We start from the raw sequence: 21,518 nt of genomic DNA on the forward strand, positions 1-21,518 counted from the left end.
GACGCTGTCATACAACAGCGGACATGCAAAGGTATTCGAAAGGTAACTTCACACAGACGCTGAGGTGGGACTTCAGTAAACTTTTAAAAACATTTCTAAATATATACGAAACCCCTGGTTCCCCTTGGCTAAGCAAGTCTCGGCAAGAAGACCTCCGGCCCCGCCGACCACCGGAGATTGAAGCGCTCTCTTACCCGAAACCCCAGTTTGTGTGGTTGCTGCGTCATTTGCTACCCTGTTACAAATTATTGCCGCGAAATAGCAGACGGTACACCGCAAACGATTAATAGATTATCTTTACGATTCTTAATTTGACTAAAGTGTGAGTAAAGAAAAGAACAAATAAAAATGTTAATGAAACACTCAAATGTGCGCAAGTTGGAGCTGACAGTTTCTCCACAGGCACCGATCTCGCCCCTGGCTTCGTTAACTCACGGTCCCGCTCCGGGTCGAATCCTACGATATTTTCTCTCCTGCGTCTTCATCTCCTCTCGAATAACAACCCCAAGGCCGACCTTTTTATTCCTCACCAGAGACACCTCCCCTTAATCGGACCATCCTAACTGGATGGTACACATTTCTGCTCTTCCCTTCTCTTCAACAGTAACCCAAACAAGTCAAGTCGTTTTTTATTTTCATTTCGACCATAAGCTGCTGGTACAGTACACAGTAAAAACGAAACAACGTTCCTCCAGGACCATGGTGCTACATGAAGCAACACAAAACTACACTAGACTAAGTGAGATAACACAAGGCTACACTAGACTACGTAAGACAACACAAAAACTACACTGGACTACAGACCTACACAGGACTACATAAAGTGCCCAAAACAGTGCAGGGCAGCACAATAATTAATAAACAAGACAATAGGCACAGTAGAGGACAAATTACAATATAATAATAAATGATTTAGATGTCAGTCTAGACTCTGAGTATTGAGGAGTCTGATGGCTTGGGGGAAGAAACTGTTGCACAGTCTGGTCATGAGAACCCGAATGCTTTGGTGCCTTTGGTCAGATGGCAGGAGGGAGAAGACTTTGTATGAGGGGTGCGTGGGGTCTTTCATAATGCTGTTGGCTTTACGGGTGCAGCGTGTGGTCTAAATGTCTGTAATGGCGGGAAGAGAGACCCCGATGATCTTCTCAGCTGACCTCACTATCCGCTGCAGGGCCTTGCGACCCGAGACGGTGCAATTTCCGAACCAGGCAGTGATGCAGCTGCTCAGGATGCTCTCAATACAACCTCTGTAGAATGTGGTGAGGATGGGGGGTGGGAGATGGACTTTTTTCAGCCTTCGCAGAAAGTAGAGACGCTGCTGGGCTTTCTTTGCTACGGAGCTGGTGTTGAGGGACCAGGTGAGATTCTCCGCCAGGTGAACAGCAAGAAATTTGGAGCTCTTAACGATCTCCACGGAGGAGCCGTCAGTGTTCAGCGGAGAGTTTTCAAGCTGAAAACAGAACAGACTGCTCTTACAGAACTGCCAAACTGAGATACATACAGCATAACAGTTAAAATATGAACCAGGGCATTTACATATATGAAAGGTTTCTCAGGGCTTTTTTTGGCCGTAGTCTCTGCCATCTTTTCTCAGCTTTACTCTCCTGTGGGTGTTTAAGTACGGAGGGATATGTACAAGGTGAACACACGTAGTCTTTCACCCAGGGTTGGGGGACCGAGAGTCAGAATGCATAGATTTAAGACCATAAGACATAGGAACAGATCTAGACCATTCGGCCCATGAAATCTGCTAACCTTTCCATCATGGCTGAATTATTGCCCCTCTCAATCCCTTTCTCCTGCCTTCTCCCTGTAACCTTTGACGTTCTTACTAACCAAGAATCTATCAACCCCAGCTTTAAATATACCCAATGACCCGGCATCCAGAGCCGTCTGTGGCAATGAATTCCACAGATTCACCATCCTCTGTCTAAAGAAAATCCTTGTCATCTCTGTGCTAAAAAGGCGTCCTTCTAATCCGAGGCTGTGCCCTCTGGTCCTAGACACCCCCACTATAGGAAGCCAACCTCCTCCATATTCACTGTATACATATTCAGTAGATTCTCTCCCCCAACCCCATCCCAGGTTCTTCTAAACCCCAGTGAGTACAGGGGCAGCTTCTATCTTGAACGGGCCTCTCATACACTGAAACCAGCAAACCAGCACCAATCCCACCTCATTCACCACATTCTACCCTTGCACTTCACTTGTCCGCCTGCACTGCACTCTCTCTGTAGCTGTAACGCTTTATTCTGCATTCTGTTTTTGCTTTGGACTTCAGGAGGGCGCAGATGGCCCATCCCTCTCTGCGAGCACCTGGCCTCTTCATTGAGGGAGTTCAGCGCACCGAGTCCCTGGGACTTCACTTCACGGATGACCTCACCTGGTCCCTGAATATCACCTCCCTGAAGAAGAAGGTTCAGCAGCCCCTCCACTTCCTGAGAAGGTCGAGGCAGAGAGGTTCAACAAAGTCCTTACAAAGGACTGTGAGAACAGCCGAGAAGATCATAGGGGTCTCCCTACTGTCCATCGGGGGCATTTATCAGGAGCGCTGCGTACGCAGGGCCCTTAGTATTATCAAGGATCCCACCCATCCATCCAGCATCCTCTTTGACTTTCTACCATTAGGCAGGAGACTCCGATGCGTAAAGACAAGAACGGTCAGGATGGGAAACAGTTTCTTCCCTCAGGCCGTCAGGATTCTGATCTCCATGCCACACCGAATTCGAAGTGTCACCGGGTAATCTGTCCAGTACCTGACAATATTTAAATTACGCACTTTCATTTGTTTATTTATGCATAAATCATTTGTAGATTTTATCTTTATCTTCATAAGTTTTTGTTTGTTATGTGTACCACCGTGCGTTACACACTGTTTCGTAGAAACGTTGTCTTGTTTCTACATATATTGTATGGTTATATACCTTGTATACATGTATACAAGTAAATTTCAATAAACTTGAGTTGACTTGACCTTGACTCGACCTCCACTCTGCCCAACCTCAATGTACCTATCTGTTGGTGTGATCGGGACGGACGGCGTGTAAGAGGAAAGTTTTTTTCCCCCCTGAACCTCGGCGCACCTGACAATTATAAACCGATTACCAATCTCATTCAGGGCTCAAGATTACTTCTTGTCAGTCTTCAAAGCTCAACGTCAAAGCACGAAGCAAATTTGTTATCAACATGCGCCCTGTTTACGTCGGCCGAGATCCATTTTCTTGCGGGCATTCCCAGTAGAACAACGAACTGCAATAGAATCAGTGTGAAACTGCACACAAAGACTGACAAGCAGCTAATGTACAAGAGGAGGTCATCTTGGCACATACAGAGAATAAACATATCATACTAATACAGATGGACAGGCTGACTGCCAGATATAAACGAACAACAAAGAAATCAAGATATAAATAATATTGAGGAGCGTGTGTTGTAGGGTCCTTGAAGTTAGTCTATAGGTTGTGTTCAGTGATCAGTTCGGGATTGCAGTGAGTGAAATTAGCCGCTCCGTATATGAGTGGATAAGGAACCGAAATGATTGTAACACCGGATCCCATTTACCAACAAAAATCACAATAAGCAGAACGAACACTATCAAAGCAAATCATTGATATAAAAGCAATCCTAAAAAAAACCTTGAGCTGCGTCATCTGAGACTCGCTGGGGGAAACTGAGCGAGGCGGTGCCGCTCGCCAGACGGGGTACGGTAAGCAGTGCCCAGACCGGGAGTCGAATCCGTGCCGCCCGGGTGAAAAGCAAGAGTCCTAACCCTGGACCACATGGAAGCCAGTGAAAGTAATAGCGGAAGTATAAAGGGTTTTGAGGGGCGACTTTCACCCTCTTCTCCACACACCGGTGCCTTCCCCCCGCAGGAACATAGTCTTCAGAAACCCCACCTCCCCCCTCATCTGCATCTCCCGCGGCAGCTCCATGTCTCAGAAGGCGCCGGGCAACAGGTCGGCTAAGAAACAAGCCAGGAGTAGGAGACGGGACGGCTGCAACGGGATCACCCCGCGACCGAAAGGGAGAAGGGGTGGGAGAGGGGCAGGATGTGGTGAACGAAGAGAGGGATTTGGGGGAGGGGGACTCTCCCTCCTCCCCACACCGGAGTTCGGAAAGTTTCCCTGAGAGAGCAGAGGTTTATAAAGAAGAGAAAATCTGCGGGTGCTGGCAATCCTAGCAACAGAGACAAAACGCTGGAGGAACTCAGCCGGCCAGGCAGCATCTCTGGAAAAGAGTAAACAGTCAACGATCCGGTCCGAGACCCTTCGGCAGGACTGGAGGGAAACAAAGCTGAGGAGTAGATTTAACGGCTGGGGGAGGGAAGAGAGAAACAGCAGGTGACAGGTGAAACCTGGAATGGGGGTTGGGATAAAGTAAAGAGCTGGGAAGTTGATTGGTGAAAGAGACAGAAGGCTATGGAAGAAAGAAAGCGGGGGGGGGGAGGATCACCAGAGGGAGGCGAGGTGAGAGAGGGGAAAGGGGATGGGAAACGGTGAGGGGGGGGGGGACATTACCGGAAGAATGAGAAATCGATGTTCATGCCATCAGGTTGAAGGCTACCCAGACGGAATATAAGGTGCTGCTCCTCCATCACGACAGCCGAGGAAGCCATGGACTGTCATGTCAGAATGGGAACAGGAAGTGGGAAGTGGAATCCATGGAAAATCTGAATGAATGGCATGCAGAACAAAAGATTTTCCTTGTTTCTCCATCGTGTCGGACCTTACCGACATGGAAACTGAACTCCGACGGACAAGGACTTTCTACTGCGGGTAGTTAAAACTACCTACGGCTTTACTGGCTGGTATTCGAGGACATACGTACAGAAAAGACCAGCCACGTCATTAAGGATCCCACCCTCCCTGCTCATGGACTGCTTGTCCCAGTCCCATCGGAGAAGAAAACCTCGCGGCATCCACGCCTGGAGCAGCGTGCCCGGCATGGTCGCACAGCGCCTGCCAGTACCGGCGACCCCGGTTCAGTGTGCCGTTACGGAGAGAGCGGAGTGCAGGCAGGCCAGTAACGAAACAGCGCAGTATGCGGGTGACCGAGGTGGGACTGGTGCTGGTTTGGCGGTTCCGGGGTGTGGGAGGCCCGATCAAGCGTGAGACAGAAGCTGCCCCTGTTGGCTGGTCCTGTACTCACTGGAGTTTAGAAGAATGGGGGGGGGGGAGTAAGGGGGCGGAATTCATTGAGACCTACCGAATATGGATCGAGTGGACGTGGGGAGGGTGTTTCCTACAGTGGGGGAATCTATGACCAGATGGCGCAGACTTAAAATAGGACCTCTCTATGGAACAGAAATGAGGAGGAATATCTTTGGCCAGTGGGCAGCGAATGTGTGGAATTTATGCCTCTGGATGTCAGATCACTGGGCTTACTTAAAGCGGGAGTCGATAGGTTTTTATTATTAGGAAGGGCGTGAAAGGTTACGGGGAGAAGGCAGGAGAATGGGGTTGAGAAGGATAAATAAACAGCCGTAATGGATGGGCTAGCAGACTTGATGGACCGAACGACCTAATTCCGCTGTTATGTTTTATGGTCTTCTAGCCTTAAATCTGAGCCTTCTGCCTCTCAGTTCCCCAGCCTTGGGTAAAAGGCTCGGTGTGTTCACACTATAAACTGGGTATCCCTCCATATTTACAGACCCACACATGAATAACCGAGAGTATAGCTGCGAAAACAAGACACAGACTACGGCCTAAACAAAAATCCCCGAGTAACTCTGACTGCAGAGTATTTGAGGATAAAGCAGAGGACACGGGTACAATACGTCCGGTCTACCAAGTATTCTACCTGAAGTAATTCCTTTTGCCTGCTCTTGGCCTGTATCACCCGAAACCTTTCTCCTATCCAAGTCCACAGGTAAGCAGTAATTTGCCTCTCAAACCCCCTCATGTTTCCTCTATTATTTTTCCAGTGTCTTCCATGTGGTCTAGCAGTTAGGATTTCTGGTTTTCACCCAGGCGGCCGGGGTTCGACTCCCGGTCTGGAAAGCAGCCGTTTTCCTGGGCCACTGCTGCTGTACCGCCGGAGGCGCCAGGGACTTGCCTCTCAAATCCTGCACCCGGCCCCTAGTGGGTGGCAGCGCCGACCGCATTTCCCCCACCGACAGCGAGTCTCAGATGATGGAGGAGGCGACTTGCTATTTATTACAAGGTTACATGTACATTGCGTTTTATGGATTGCCTGTGTCTCTCCATATATCTATCTATCAATCACTTTCCCTCCATGTATCCATTTCTCTACCAGTATTAATTCATCTATTTATTTATTTATCTGTCTATCTATACATTATATGCTTATTTATTATCACTTTGTTTATTTATTGGTATGATATGTTTATTTTCTGTATGTGTCAAGATTATCTCCTTATGTAAGTTAGTCGTGTGTCTTTGTGTGTAGCTTCACACTGATTCTATTGTATTTCTTTGTTCTGCTGGGATGCCCGCAAGAAAGTGAATCTCAGCCGACGGATACAGGGCGCACTTTGATAACAAAATCTACTTTCTGATTTGAACGTCGAGCTTTGAAGACTGACAATGAGCGATCTTGAACCCTGAATGTGATTTGTAATCGGTTTATCATTGTCACGCGTGCCGAGGTTCAGGGAGAAACTTTCTCTGACACGCCGTCCGTACCGATCACACCAACACATTGAGGTGGGACGGAGTTGAAGTCAAGTCAAGTTCATTGTCATTTAACTATATGCATGTATATACTGTATATAACCATATATTGGATATAGAAACGAGACAACATTTCTCCGAACCAGGGTGTAAAGCACAGTAGTATACATAACACACAATAAGGATAAAATCCACAGGAGAATCACACATAAATAACAAACTGAAGTGCATGAATTAAAGCAACACACATAAAAGTTGCTGGTGAACGCAGCAGGCCAGGCAGCATCTCTAGGAAGAGGTGTAGTCGACGTTTCGGGCCGAGACCCTTCGTCATAAATTTAATATTGTCAGGGTACAGAACAAATTAACCAGTGACACTTTGAATGCGATGCAGCAGGGATTTCAGAAGCCTGACGGCCTGAGGGAAGAAACTGTTTCCCATCCTGACCGTTCTTGTCTTTACGCATCGGAGTCTCCTGCCTGATGGTAGAAAGTCAAAGAGGATGCTGGATGGATGGGTGGGATCCTTGATAATACTAAGGGCCCTGTGTACACAGCGCTCCTGATAAATGCCCCGATGGACGGTAGGGAGACCCCCATGATCCTCTCGGCCGTTCTCACAGTCCTTTGTAGGGACTTTCGGTCTGATGCTCGGCTGCCCCCAGACCAGATGGAGATGCAACTTGTCAGGATGCTCTCGATGGTGCTCCTGTAAAACGCAGTTAAGATCTGGGGCGGGGTTGGTGGGGTGGGTTGAGGGTGGGGTAGAACCTCGCTTGCCTCGATCTTTTCAGGAAGTGGAGGCGCTGATGTGCCTTCTTGTTCACGGAGGTGATATTAAGGGACCAGGTGAGGTCATCCGTGATGTGAACTCCCGGGAACTTGGTGCGCTTAATTCTCTCAACGGAGGAGCCATGTATTCGCAGAGGGGGGATGGTTTATCTGCACCTTCCTGAAGTGCAAAGCAAAAGGAGAATTCACAATAAAGCATTACAGCTACAGAGAGAGTGCAGTGCAGGCGGACAAGTGAAGTGCAAGGGTAGAATGCGGGTGAATGAGGTGGGATTGGTACTGGTTTCAGTGCATGAGAGGCCCGTTCAGGGGTCTGATAACAGTGGGATAGAAGATGTCCGAGAGAGCTCTGGGCCTGTACTCACTGGGGTTTAGAAGAAGGAGGACGGGGGGAGGGGGTGTCTATTGGAAATCTACCGAATATATATACAGTGAATTGTGGAGGGGGTTGGCTTCCTATAGTGGGGGAGTCTCGGACAGGAGGGCTCAGCCTCGGAATAGAAAGACGTCCTTTAAGAACAGAGATGACGATAAATCCTTTAGACAGAAGGCGGCGAATGTGTGGAATTCATTGCCACAGAGAGCTGTGGAGGTTAAGTCATTGGATATATTTAAAGCGGAGGTCGATTGGTTCTTGATATGGAAGAGTGTCAAATGTTAACGTGAGAAGGCCGGAGAATGGGCATGGGGAGTGGTAATAAATCATCCATGAAGGAAAGTCTAGCAGATTCGACGGGCCGAATGGCCTATTTGCCCCTACATCTTATGGTGTTAAAGCTGAGTATTCTAGTTCTCAGTTCCTCAACACGGGGTAAAAAAACTATGCGTGTATGTATATATTTCTTGTGTGGGTCTGGTACTTACAGACAAACACAAGAATAACTGAGAGTAAATTGACAAAAGAAGACAGAGACTACGGCCAAAAAAAGAATTGAGAAGCCTTTCATAAGGACTTGGAATTTTTATTTTAAACATTGCTTTGTTACTTAGCTTGCTGCAGAGTCACTTATCAACGTCTATGTGACAAAGTTATCTCCCCCAAATTCCCTCGTATCGCCCTCCGCTGTTTCCGCTTCTCCCATATGGTCCAGCGGTTAGGTTTCCTGGTTTTCACCCAGGCGACCCGGGTTCGACTCCCGCTATGGGAAGCAAATTCTTGGGGCGACGCCGGCTCAGTTTGTGCGTTCTTCCTGTGACCGCGCGCGTGGTTTCTTCTCGGGTTCGGGTGTGAGTAAGTTGTGTGTCTTTTCGGGCCGAACCCGGATAAACGGTCTTGTCTTGAAGTTTCGACTCTTTAGTCCTTCCCTATAAATGCTCCCTGAGCAGCAGCTGAGTTGCTCTGGCGTTTCTCGTGCGTATTTTTTCCCCGTTTAGCGGTTTTGTGGCGTGTGACACGGCGGCATTGCAGATGTACCAGCTGGGACTGGGGGCATCTGGAGTCACTCGGGGCGTGGGCAGCAAGAGAAATGTACATCCCCTTTTCCCCCCTCCCCAACAACTGACCGACTCCACCCCACGCACAGGCATCTCGCACTCCAACAAGCTAGAGATGGGCTTCGGTTCAGTGAAGCGCGCAGCGCGCAGGCAGGAATGTGGGTGTATGTGGACACTGGAGCCAAACTTTTTCAATGGCCAAAGGGAGTTGACATGAAGGGACCAGGTGAGGAACTCCTGGGAACTCGGTGCGCTTAACTCTCTCTATGCAGGGGCCATGGATTCGCAAAGGGGATGGGCTACCTGCATCTTCCCGAAGTCCAAATCAATGAGAGATCGCAAGTTAAAGTGTTACAATTACAAAGAAAGTGCAGTGCAGGCAGACAGATAAAGTGCAAGGGTACAAGGTGGGTGAATGGGGTGGGATTGGTGCTGGTTTGGTGATTTCAGTTTATGAGAGGCCGGTTCAGGGGTCTGATAACAGTGGGACAAAAGCTTTCCTAGAGGGCCCTGGGCCTGTAGAAGAATGAGGGGCGAGGAATCTCGTGGAAATATACCGAATACCGGTGGAGTGGACGTGGAGAGGGAAATTCCTATAGTGGGGGAGTCTAGGATCAAAGGGCACAGCCTCAGAATGGAAGGACGTCCTTTTAGAACAGAGATGAGGAGGAATTTCTTTTGACAGAGGGCGGTGAATCGGTGGAATTCGTTGCCACAGCCCGCTGCGTGTGTATTTAAAGCGGATTTTCATAGGCTCTGGTTTAGAAAAAATGCCAAATGTCAATAATCAGAATCAAAACCAGGTTTATTATCACCAGCGTGTGTCGTGAAATTTGTTACCTTAGCAGCAGCAGTTCAATGCAATACAAATTATAGTAGGAAAAATATAAATGAGTGAATCAATTACATTATACGTCTATTGAATAGATTAAAATCGTGTAAAAACAAAATAATATATATTTTAAAAAGTGAGGTAGTGTTCTTGGGTTCGATGTCCATTCAGGAATCGGATGGCAGAGGGGAAGAAGCTGTTCCTGAATCGTTGAGTGTGTGCCTTCAGGCTTCAGTACCTCCTACCTGAAGGTAACAGTGAGAAGAGAACATGTCCTGGGTGTAGGAGGTCTTTTAATGGACGCTGCCTTTCTGAGATACTTCTCCCTGAAGATGTCCTGGGTACTTTGTAGGCCAGCAGCCAAGATGGAGCCGACTAAATTTACAACCCTGTGCAGCTTTTTTCGGCCCTGTGCAGGAGGAGAATGGGGTTGAAAGGGATAATAAATCAGCCGTGATGGAAAGACTAGCAGAGTCGATGGGTCGAATGGCCTAGCCCTGCTCATATGCCCCCATGGTCTTAAATCTACGCAGACTGGGTCCCACGTCCTCAATCTTGTGTAAAAATCTATTTGTGTTGACACTGCACATAACCCCTGTACTTGTATACCCACAGGAGAGTAAAGTTGAGAAATCAAGACAGAGACTACGGTCAAAAATAACCTGAGAAAACTTCCGTATCCATTTCGAAATTTTTTTTAAAACTTTGTAATCGTACTGAACTTCTGTGCGAAAAAGTTGTCTTTGAAATCTCTTTCTATTTGCGTTATCGCTTTCCAGTGTCTCCCATATGGTCTAGCGGTTAGGATTCCTGGTTTTCACCCAGGCGGCCCGGGTTCGACTCCCGGTATGGGAAGCAAACGTTTTTGGGCGACTCTGTACTGAGACTCGGGGCCATTTCCATATACGTTCCACCGGTTCCCCAAGTACGGAGGTTCGGGTTATTAAGGTGTGGGCAGGCTCTGTTGTCGCCGGAAACTAGACGACACTTTTGCTGCCCGCCAAGTATAATCGATACAAACGACGCACCCTCCTGAATGTTTCGGAGTACATTTGACAAATAAAACTAATCTTTAACTCTACGCCCTCGCTGGGAAACCCTCGTGCCCTGGGGACCTTTTGCTTATCTACGTGCAATTTTACTATCCTGTCGGTCAGAGCTCCTCTCAGGCTCATTCACTGGAGGGAAGGCACCCCGGTTCAATTTTGCCTCTTCTCATGACTCCAAACCTTCAGACCCTGAAACGACCAATGTTTTCCGCGCCCTCCGCCACCTAACGCATTCTTAAATGGTTTCTCAGAAGGGATGACTGATTCCTTTAAGACCACAAGACACAGCAGTAGAATCGAGCCCCTCGGCCCATCGGGTCTGCTCGCCATTCCATTATGGCGGATTTACTATCCCTCTCAAAGCCATTCTCCTGCCCTTCCCCGTAACCTTTAACGGGAATGGTAAAGAAGGCGGGGGTAGGGAGCGAAAGTTTAGCAAGGGAGAATATAGAAAGACCAGAAGGAGTGAGGTGGGGGAAGAGAGGAGGGGGCGGGGGAAAGAGGAGAGGGGTTGGGGGAGACGAGAGGTAGTGGGAGAAAAGTTCCGAGATGAAATACAGGGTTGGCTGTACGGAGAGCGGGCGTGAGCTGGCAAAGGGACGCAGACTGGAGATACGAACATGTGGGTTTGGAGGCAGGAGCAATGAGGGCAGAGGATTCGGGAGTCTCTCTGTTTGTGAAGGAGTTCGGGGGGAGGGTTTGGGCGGGGGTAGTTGGCGCCCCTTTACCCGTGGTAGTGAGGACGGTGATGACGAAGAAGAAGGAGGAGGCGAGGTCCCAGTTCCGTTCCTGGAACGCGTTGCCGGTGGGGGAAATGCCGTAGGCGCTGGCGCCCAGCAGCCGCTGCAGGAGACGCTCCAGTTCCCCCTCCTCCACACACCGGTGCCCCCGCAGGAACGTGGCCTTCAGAACCGCCACCTCCCGCCTCATCTGCATCTCCCGCGGCAGCTCCATGGCCGAGAAGACGAAGGCGCCGAAGAATGCGCAGGCAACGAAACAAGCCACCAGCTTCCAGAAGTAAGAGACGGGAGGGTGGCGGCGGAAACCTCCCATAACCGGCCCGGGATCCTGGCCCCTCAGTCCGGCACCCAAGCTGCAGATCCGGGTAAGATAGCTTCACAAAGGTGGGCGAGATCTTGCCCCATCAGGAGGCAATAGGGATTGTTGATCTCCGCTGGCTGACATGCCCACCAGAAAGTTTCTCTCTGTGCTTTAAATATAGGCCCTCTCCCTCTCCCGCCATCTCCCCCACCCCGTGTCTGAGAGACGTCACAAAGAAACTAAAAAGGTTAGTGTGGGTAGGAGCTGAGACAGACATGAACACGCGGTCCCAGCTCTGATACCCACTCTGTTCCCTGCCTCTTGAGTCTTCGGAATGTTGAATGGCCGGATAGAGCGGACATGGAACGGGTGTTTCTTATAGTGGGGGAGTCTCGGACTGGGAGCACAGCCGCAGAGTAGAGGGACGTCCCTTTAAAACAGAGACGGCGAGGAATTTGTTTAGCCAGAAGGCGTTGACTCGTGGAATTCGTTGCCACGGACGACTGTGGAGGCCAAATCAATGCACAAAAATGACCGCAGTATATTGTGACGGGATCCTGAAAATCCCTATGAACTGTGTGTTTGAAAAGAGGGAGAGAGTTGTTCGACACAGATACCTTGTTATTAAGAGAGAGAGAGAGAGACGAAGACTGCTTGGAGATGGTGCTATGGTTTCGCTGCAACGTGTCCACACTTTTGCAAGGACATTGTCCGCTTCTGTGTTCTTACAGAGAGAGAAGGGAGGAGCTACTTGATGGACAGCTGGTGTTCAGCGAGGTGAGATAAACAGAAGGTCAGCTGATAGACAGACGGGCACATGGTTTCGGACACTGGATAAGCTTTGTTGTGTCCACAGGAAAAGGTGGGTTTCGGAGGATCGATCGGGCAGTTTGATCAGTGGCTCTCGCAGTGTGAAAAAGGTGCGACCGATGGGGAGTTATTCTTGTGTTCTACCCTCGCCTGAGTTGATAATTCCACCACATGGAACGGTCCCTGTTGCTGTGGTCACATTCGGTGACTTTTAAAGGATTTCGGAGGACAACGGGAAGATCGACGGCATCGGCTCACCTGAAGACTCAAACCTCTCTCTCTCTCTCTCCATCACTACTCAACTCCATACCACGAACTGAACTGAACTTAAATCATCATCGTAAGACTCTATCCATTTACCCCTAGGCTTGAAGAAGCTTGGTTTTCATATATTTCCACACACACACACATATATATATATATATATATAATCTTTGCTAACCTGTTTCAATATATCTGAATTTATATTACTGTATTGCGTAGTTACTAATAAATACCATTAGTTCATAGCAATACCAGACTCCGAAGTGTTTTCTATTTCTGCTGGTTCTTTAACCCGTCACGGGGTACGTGACAATATGGCCTGCTGAGTTCCTCCCGCATCTTGTGTGTATTTCTTTCCCGCGTATCGGCCTTGGCATTGCGCCGCAGCAGACCTACCGGCTGGGACTGGGGCATCAGGAGTTCCTGTGGACATCGGCAACAGCAGAGACCACCACCCCTCCCCCAGAACGACAGACCTGCTCCTCCCCCCAACCCCCACCCCACACACACTTATCTCTCATTCTAACAGGCTGGGGGAAGAACGCCCGTTCGGGGAGCCGTGCAGACGAGAATGCGGGGGCACACGTGGACACCACAGCCAAGAAATTGCAACAGCCGCAGTCGGATCAGGAAATTGAAACGTCCTCAATGAGTCTTACCTATGTTCACAGACGCAGCGTAGAGGGCATTGTATGCAGGCGCATCGCGGCTTGGTACGGCAAACTGCTCTGCCAAGACAGCAAGAGATTGTTCAAGAGAGTGATGGACAAACAGAGTGAAACCAGTCCTTCCCTCCATGGATTGTCTGCACTCCACACACACACAAAAACTCTTTTCTGTCAAGGTGAAAATAGATCTCTACAAAGCAATCTACATTAATTACAAATATAAACCGCAAAATAATTGATTGCCTATTCACCTCTCTTTACCATGACACACCAAATCATCACTGGTGCAGCCAATTGGTGTTAGAAGTCACATAAATTAGTTAAATGGGGATCACCTGTGTGCAGTCAAGGTGTTTCAATTGATTGTTGTAAAAATTCACCCGTATCTGGAAGGTCCAACTGCTGGTGATTCAGTATCCTGGCAAAAACTACACCATGAAGACAAAAGAACACTCCAAGCAACTCTGCAAAAAGTTTATTGAAAATCACAAGTCAGGAGATGGATGCAAGAAAATTTCCAGGTCACTGAATATCCCTTGGAGGACAGTTGAGTCAATCATCAAGAAATGGAAAGAATATGGCTCAGCTGTAAATCTGCCTGGAGCAGGCTGTCCTCAAAAACTGAGTGACCGTGCAAGGAGGGGATGAATGAGGGAGGCCACCAAGAGACCCATGACAACTCTGGAGGGATTACAAGCTTCAGTGGCTGAGAAGGGAGAGACTGCGCATACAACAACTGTTGCCCGGGTGCTTCACCAGTCGCAGCTTTATGGGAGAGTGGGAAAGAGAAATCCTGATGTAGTCTGCAAGAGAACTGTGAATTGAGAGATTTGTTTTCCATCAAGACAATGATCCCAAGCATAAAGTCAAACCTATACAGAAATGGCTTAAAAACCACAAAGTTAATAGAACAGAGAAATCTACAGCACATTACAGCCCCTTCGGCCCAGGATGTTGTTCCGACCATGAAACCTACTCTACAGACAGCCTTGAATTTCCCTCGCACATAACTCTCTGTTTTCCTGAGCTCCATGTACCTATCTAGAGGCTGTTAAAAGACCCTATTGTATCCGCTTACACCACCATCCCCAACAGTGTCTTCCGCGCTCCCATCTACTCTCTGTGTGAATGTCCTGGAGTCGCCAAGTCAGAGTCCAGACCTCAATCCAATTAAGCATTTGCGGCTGAACTTGAAAAGGGCTGTTCACTCACGATCCCCGTGCAATCTGACAGATCTTGAGCAGTTTTGAAAGGAAGAATGGGAAAGAATTCCAGTGTTCAGATGTGCAAAGCTGACAGAGACCTATCCACACAGACTCAAGGCTGTAATTTCTGCCAAAGGTGCATCTACTAAATACTGACTTGAAGGACTAATACTTATGCGATCAATTATTTTGTGTTTTATATTTGTAATTAATTTAGATCACTCTGTCGAGATCGGTTTTCGCTTTGACACGAAAGGGTCTTTTTCTCTTTGATGAATGTCAAAAAGCCAAATTAAATCCAGTGATTCAATGTTGTAAAACAATAAAACATGAAAAATTCCAAGGAAGGATGAATACCTTTTTTATTCTGAGGCACTGTAGATAGATTGGTAGGTAGATTGATAGATACATAGGTAGGTAGGTAGGTAGATTGATTGATGGATAAGTAGGTAAGTATGCCGATAGGTAGATAACCAAGTAGATAGATATATTGATTGATTAATAGATAGATAAAATAAATAACTTCAAACACAATATGTAGAATCCCTGAAAGTTAATGAATAGGTTGTTTTTGAGCTGTCCTTGAGCCCGGTGGTCCGTGTATCTTCGGCCCGATGAGGGAGAGGGAGGGATGAAGGGAAAGTGTCTGGGGTGAGCGGATTATGCTGACTGCTCTACCGAGGCAGCAGGACCTGCAGACCATAAACACAAGAGATTCTGTTGATGCTGGAAATCGCGAACAAGGCGCGCAAGGAGGAGGAGGAGAAGATGGCGGCGCGACGGCAGCGCGCGCGTCCTCTCCAGTGAATGATATCTGTAATCTGTCAAGTAGGGGACCGTGCACAATTCTGATTTGATGGAGATGGACGTGAGAGTACAGAAGAACATCTGGAGAAACATCTGAAATGGCCGCTTCGCGGCCGCTGCTACTGTGTGGTAACCGGAATCTCCGAGCTGAAAGCCCCGAATCGTCGGCTTTGCTTGTTTCAGCGGCCGGGGTGAGGTCGAAGGCGCTCGGGAGGCTGTATTGGAGGAGCTGGTCGGAGGCTCGAAGTTTTTGGACGGAAGGACTCAGTGTCGGCTGTGGTCGGGTGCTTCCAAGGCATCGGCAAGTTGTCAGTGCCTGGAGGTTTATGGCAGGGAGTTTCTCCCTTTTGCTGCCTGCTCTCGGGGACTCGGGAGTCGATCAGGACTTGAAATTTTTTTAACGTGCCCATGGTCTGCTTTTCATCAAATTATGGTATTGCTTTGCACTGCTGTAACTATTTGTTATAATTATGTGGTTCTGTCAGTGTTAGTCTTTGGTTTGTCCTGTTTTTCTGTGATATCACTTTGGAGGAATATTGTATCATTTCTTAATGCATGTATGCATTTCTAAATGACAAACAAAGAGAACTGAGTGTCCTCATAATCAAAAACAAACGCCGGAGGAGCTCGACATGTCCAGGCAGCACCAACGGAGCGGAACAAGCAGGCGACCTTTCGCGCCGGGACTCTTCATGCCCTGATGAAACATCCTGACGAGAGGCCTCGGCCTGAAACATCGACTCTTTTATTCCCCTCCAGTGATGCTGACCTGACCTGCCGAGTCTCCCCCAGCATTATTTAATTTGAGTAGAGTGCGGACTCCAATGGAGGGGAGGCGGATTTCCGTGACGATCTGGACTGTGTCCATGACCCTTTGTACTATCTTGCTGTCTTGGCCGTGCAGTTTGCCCTGCCAAGCCGCGAAGCACCTGTAAAAACAGGAAAAGCTCATCTGGGGGCGTTCCAAATTTCCTTCAACACCCCTCCCGTGATTGCAATTGTTTGGCCGCAGAGTCCACGTACAATCTCATTCCAGTCTGCACGCCTCATTGAGGGAGAGCCCATCCCCAGCTTGTTAGAATGAGAGATACGAGTGTGTGTTGGGGGGGGGGGCGGTGCAATTCGCTCGCTGTGGGAGGGGGCGGGGTGGTGATGTACGTTTCCGCTGCTGCCAGAGCCTGCGGTACCTCCTGAGGCCCCCGTCCCAGCAGGGCCGCAGTGAAACGCAGCGCGATGGAGGCTGGTCCACGATAAGCGGGAAAAAGAAATACGCAGAACCTCACAGCAGGTCTGGCAGCGTTTATGCGGGGGGTGGGGGGGAATAAAGAGTCGATGCTTCGAGCCGAGACCCTTTTTCGGGGCCCCCGCTGAAGGGGGTTCGATCCGAAACACGGACATTTTATTCCTCCCCATAGATGCTGCCTGACCTGCTGAGTTCCTCCAGCACTTGGTGTCTGTTACTCCGGATTTCCGGCACTTGCAGAATCTCTCCTCTGTTTAAGGGGGAGGGGTTGAATAAACGCTTCATGCCAAATCCGGAGAGAAACCGAGTTTTAACAAAAAACAAGGTTTCATAGTGAATGGGTGCAGGAACGTTCACAGGGGCAGTGACGCGGGGTCAGGCTGGCAATGCCTAGGGGGCGCTGCGTTACCCCCGGGAAGGGGCTTGTGCATCGTCGTCGTCCGTGGGATCGCACTGATCTCAAAATGGCCGAGCTCAGGTGCAACAGTTGGCGTGTGACGGGACACGGATGTGGGGCCTTATGAGATCGGGGTGAGGGTGGGGAAAGGCTCTCGCAATCGACCCCAACGAATCGAAGTGAGTGGACGCCGAGATCCCGTGAGACCCACGTCTCCCGATCGAACTCCGGCCTGAATAGAACTCCGCCTGCCTCCTTCTGCCGGTGGGATCAGCCGCGCCTTCATTAACAAAGTTCCAAGTAAACTGATCATCAGAGTATGTTGAAATCTCCATCGGCAATCCCGAAATTCATTTTTGCGGGCATTCACAGCAGAACGAGGACAGTACAATGGAATCAGTGAAAAACTACGCATGAACTCTGGCAAGCAGCCAATGCACAGTCGATGTCGAAAGCAAATTTAAATATGGTTTTGGAACTGTAGTTATCTCACAATCGTTATTGTAAAGTGAGTAGAGCAGGGGACGAAGCTGATGGAGATCGTGGAGATATCTTATTGAACACCCGCTCATCCTTTCTTCGTTGCGTTGACGCCTTTCTACTCTCCCCTCCCCCACCTCCCCACTCCTCACCCAGCCACCCCGATTCTGCTGACTGCACCGCCGCGTTTAGTGCCGCCGGCAATCTTGGATCTTTGCCTCCACCCTGCCCCAAATCCAGACGCAATGAATGCCCGATTGACGTTCGGTTTACCGACCCCAGGCTCAGTGTCAAGGTGCACTTCAAGATCAACGCCAGGTTGGCGTTTTCAGATGCCGTGCCGTTCCTGTTCGTGATTGGAGGAGTGTGTGTGTGGGCGGTGGGGCGGGGTAGATGGGTGAAATAGATACGAACTATTTAAAAAATATATAGCAGCAGTCATTCTGCAGAATTTGGAAATAGAGTCATCGAGAAGTAGACCACAGAAACAGGCCTTTCGGCCCATCTAGTTCGTGCCAAAACCACTTAAACTTCCTACACCCATCGCACTGCACCTGCACCACAGCCCTCCATACTCTACCGTACAGAAATATACAAAATTCTGTATAGTTATATATATGGTTTCGCAAGCGCCCAATCTCATACCAACCCTGCGCTCAACCTTGTCTGTCACATCCTTGTGATTATGCCACCTCTGCCGACCGCAATCTGCTGATTACTCAGTTTTTCAGTTCGGAGAATCCGAGTTGCAACATTGTTAGCTTTTGTTTTTGCTGGGCAGGGTAGATTACCCGGCAGCTGCGCTCTCCATCTCCGATCAGAGGTGACATCATGCTGCGCAAACTTCCCCACCTGAGTCTCCTTTTGGCACGGGGCATCGTCGGTACCTCTTCGTCGGTGGTAAGTCGTGGAAATGGGATTACTGCAGGAAAATTAGGGGCAATTGATTCTTATTTGCGTTGGGAATTTGCCTTCGAAACGGTGGTGAGGCCCGCCAAGTGTCCTGCAAGCGCCCAATCATCGCACCCACCCTGCGCACAACTTTGTCGGTCACATCCTTGTGATCACGCCGCCTCTGCCATCGCTGCCCTGTTACCCCTGGGTTAGAGGGGGAGGGGAATCAGGGAGGGTTTCTTCTCCCCATCACTGACCGCTCACCCCTGGGTTAGATTCAACCAGGGGTCCTGCATCCCATTGCCACCCGGTGACCCCTCGCTCAGAGAGAGGGGAAATCACCCAGCGTTTCTGCTCCCCATCGTTGACCGGTCACCTCTGGGATAGAGAGAGGGGGGGGGGGATCAGCCAGAATCCTTACGCGTAGCTCACAGAAAATGAGCATTATTAATTGCGCTTCCTACTCCTGAATCTATCGAGTTCCGTTGCGACTGCGAGCCCCTCAGGGGGCTCCGTGCCAAAGGACAGACAGCCGGAACTCCTTCGCCAGGATTGCGGCTGTGCAGTCTCTGGGATCATGCTGTGTAGAATCACCCCCCCCATCCCCCACCCCGCACTCCCCACCCCATGCTTCCTCCAAAGCAGTGGTGACTGCACCTTAAGGTTGCGTCCCTGAGATCCCTGATAAACTGTGGGATTTTCCGGAAATATAGGAGGCGGACGCCACAGAGATGCGGCTGACCGGCGAGATTCGATGAGGTGACCTTGCTTTCAGGCCCAAACTCTGACCGGCTGCTGGACTAATGAGCTGGGGTCGACGGCGTACATCAAGAAGGACGAGGATGGGACCCTGCGAGGCTTCTACAGTTCCGCAGTGTCCAGCGCTGAGACTCCGGTTGAAGGGGAACTAATCGGATTCCAGGTCGATTATCGAGCAGCCGACCTTTGGGTTTGTGGTAAAGTGGACCTCAGGTACGTTGCTATTCCGCCCGTTCCCTGCCCGGGCTCCCGGGGCTCTGCGGCTTCCTCCCTCTGTCTCCTCGTCTCCCTCTGAGGTGATGCACCCCCGCGGGTGGGAGACAGCGCAGGAGCGCTGCAGTGTGGGGGTGGGCAGTACTGAGTCTCTCTCAGTCCTGTAGGAGGAGCGCCACCGAGACGGCCTAGCGCTCTGGGAAGGACGGCAAAACCGAGGGCATGCCATGCTGTGGGATGGGGGTCTGAAGAGGGAGCGCCAGGTGGGGGCGACACACTGTGGGAGAGGAGGTGAGCGGGGAGCACCCCGCTGTGGGAGGGGCGGTACTGAGGGAGCGCTGCACTGCGGGCGGGGGACTGTGCTACGGGAGGGCCTGTGCTGAGGGACGGTAGTAATAGGTCAGACATTATTTTAAAATTCTTTCTGTGCCCAGAGGAGGTCCGGGGGGATGTCTCAGTGTGGACTGGACAGATGTTTGGAGACCAAACTTTGAAGACCATGTGGTTAGCCCGATCATATTCCTCCGTCGACAGCAACTGGGAGGCGACCGTGTAAGTTCTGAATATCTTGGGCAGAGGCGCATATCCGGGGGACTGTGCGCCAACTCTTCACCGCGCCCCGATCCCACTCCTGAGATCTGAGCACAAGGCTGCACTGTGCGCGGGAGCGCCACACAATGGGAGGGGCTATGAAGAGGTAGGGTTATTGAGTGAACGTCGTACAATTGGGGGGGGCGGGTAGGTGTCAGTGAGGGATGGGTAACGCCGCACTATGGGAGGGGCTGATGAAGAGGAAACGTTGTACAGAGGTGGATGGATGAGGAGGGAGGGTCGAGCTGCGTGAGTGGGTGGTGAGAGCCGAGGGAGTGTCGGTGATAGGCAAGCGTCGACAGTGGGAGAGGTGGTGAGGGTGGGGGCGGGGAGGGGAGTGAGAGGGGAGTCAATGAGCAGTGAGTCCCATCCTGATGAAGGGGCGGTGGGGAGGGAGACTGACAACGAACTCCAGGACATCCTTGGCTGGTGAAAGGCGCTGCAGAAATGGAGGGATTCCACCATGAAATCCGGCTACTAAGCAAGGATTCAGCTCCGGTGCAAACGGCTGGGAAATTCTGCGCACCAGAATTCCAGGAGCAAAGGGCTTTGTTCCCGGTCCCTGCGTGACGGGTGACACCGTGATTCAGCATAGTGTTATTCTGAGACTCTGTCCATAACCCCAACGGTTCCTGTCCTGGGTGTGTGTGATGGAACGGTGGGGAGGGAGCTTCACTCTGTGTCTGACCCTGGGAATGTGTGATGGGATAGTGCAGAGGGAGCTTCACTCTGTGTCTGACTCCTGGAGTGTGTCATGGGACGGTGTGGAGGGAGCTTCACTCTGTGTCTGGCCCCGGAAGACTGTGATGGGACGGTGTAGAGGGAGCTTCACTCTGTGTCTCACCCCGGGAGTGTGTGATGGGACGGTGTAGAGAGAGTTTCACTCTGTGTCTGACCGAGGGAGTATCTGATGGGACGGTGTAGACGGAGTTTCACTCTGTGTCTGACCCCAAGTGTGCGATGGCACGATGTAGTGGGAGCTTCACTTTGTGTCTGACCCCGGGAGTGTGCGATGGAACGGTGTAGAGGGAGTTTCACTCTAACCCCTTCTGCCTGCTCACGACTCCCTTGTTTTGTGATTACCGGGTGTGAACTCCGATGTGACAATTACATAAAGTGACTGGGGGAAGTGAAGCGGGAATTCTCCGGCCTGGATCACTCTGTGAAAGGCGGATCTGAATGTTCCCAGTTCCACCTGACTCGTGTCTCTGATCACCTCTCTCTTTCTCCGTTGGAAACAGGACGGGCATGGACGTGTTTCGGTGTTGTATAGGGCAGTGTGGATCCACGGCCGGAGACGGAAGTGAGCGGAAATGTGACCCCAGCAAGGAAGGCTCGTAGGGGAGATGGGGCGCCAGATGCGATGGGCACGGCTTCCGCTGCCTTCCAATTTCTGTAATCGGCCGA

At 50.2% G+C, this 21,518-nt stretch overlaps 2 non-coding genes across 2 annotated transcripts; both read left to right on the top strand.

The window, feature by feature from the left end:
* The first annotated feature begins 8,500 nt into the window (after window positions 1-8,500).
* On the top strand, window positions 8,501-8,572 carry trnae-uuc (transfer RNA glutamic acid (anticodon UUC)). The gene has a single exon. It is a non-coding gene; the product is annotated as a tRNA-Glu (tRNA).
* A 1,901-nt stretch (window positions 8,573-10,473) lies between these two features.
* Window positions 10,474-10,545, top strand: trnae-uuc (transfer RNA glutamic acid (anticodon UUC)). Its single transcript has one exon. It is a non-coding gene; the product is annotated as a tRNA-Glu (tRNA).
* Window positions 10,546-21,518: the final 10,973 nt, after the last annotated feature.

Source organism: Mobula birostris, chromosome 28, assembly GCF_030028105.1.
Source record: "Mobula birostris isolate sMobBir1 chromosome 28, sMobBir1.hap1, whole genome shotgun sequence".
Classification (NCBI taxonomy): domain Eukaryota; kingdom Metazoa; phylum Chordata; class Chondrichthyes; order Myliobatiformes; family Myliobatidae; genus Mobula; species Mobula birostris.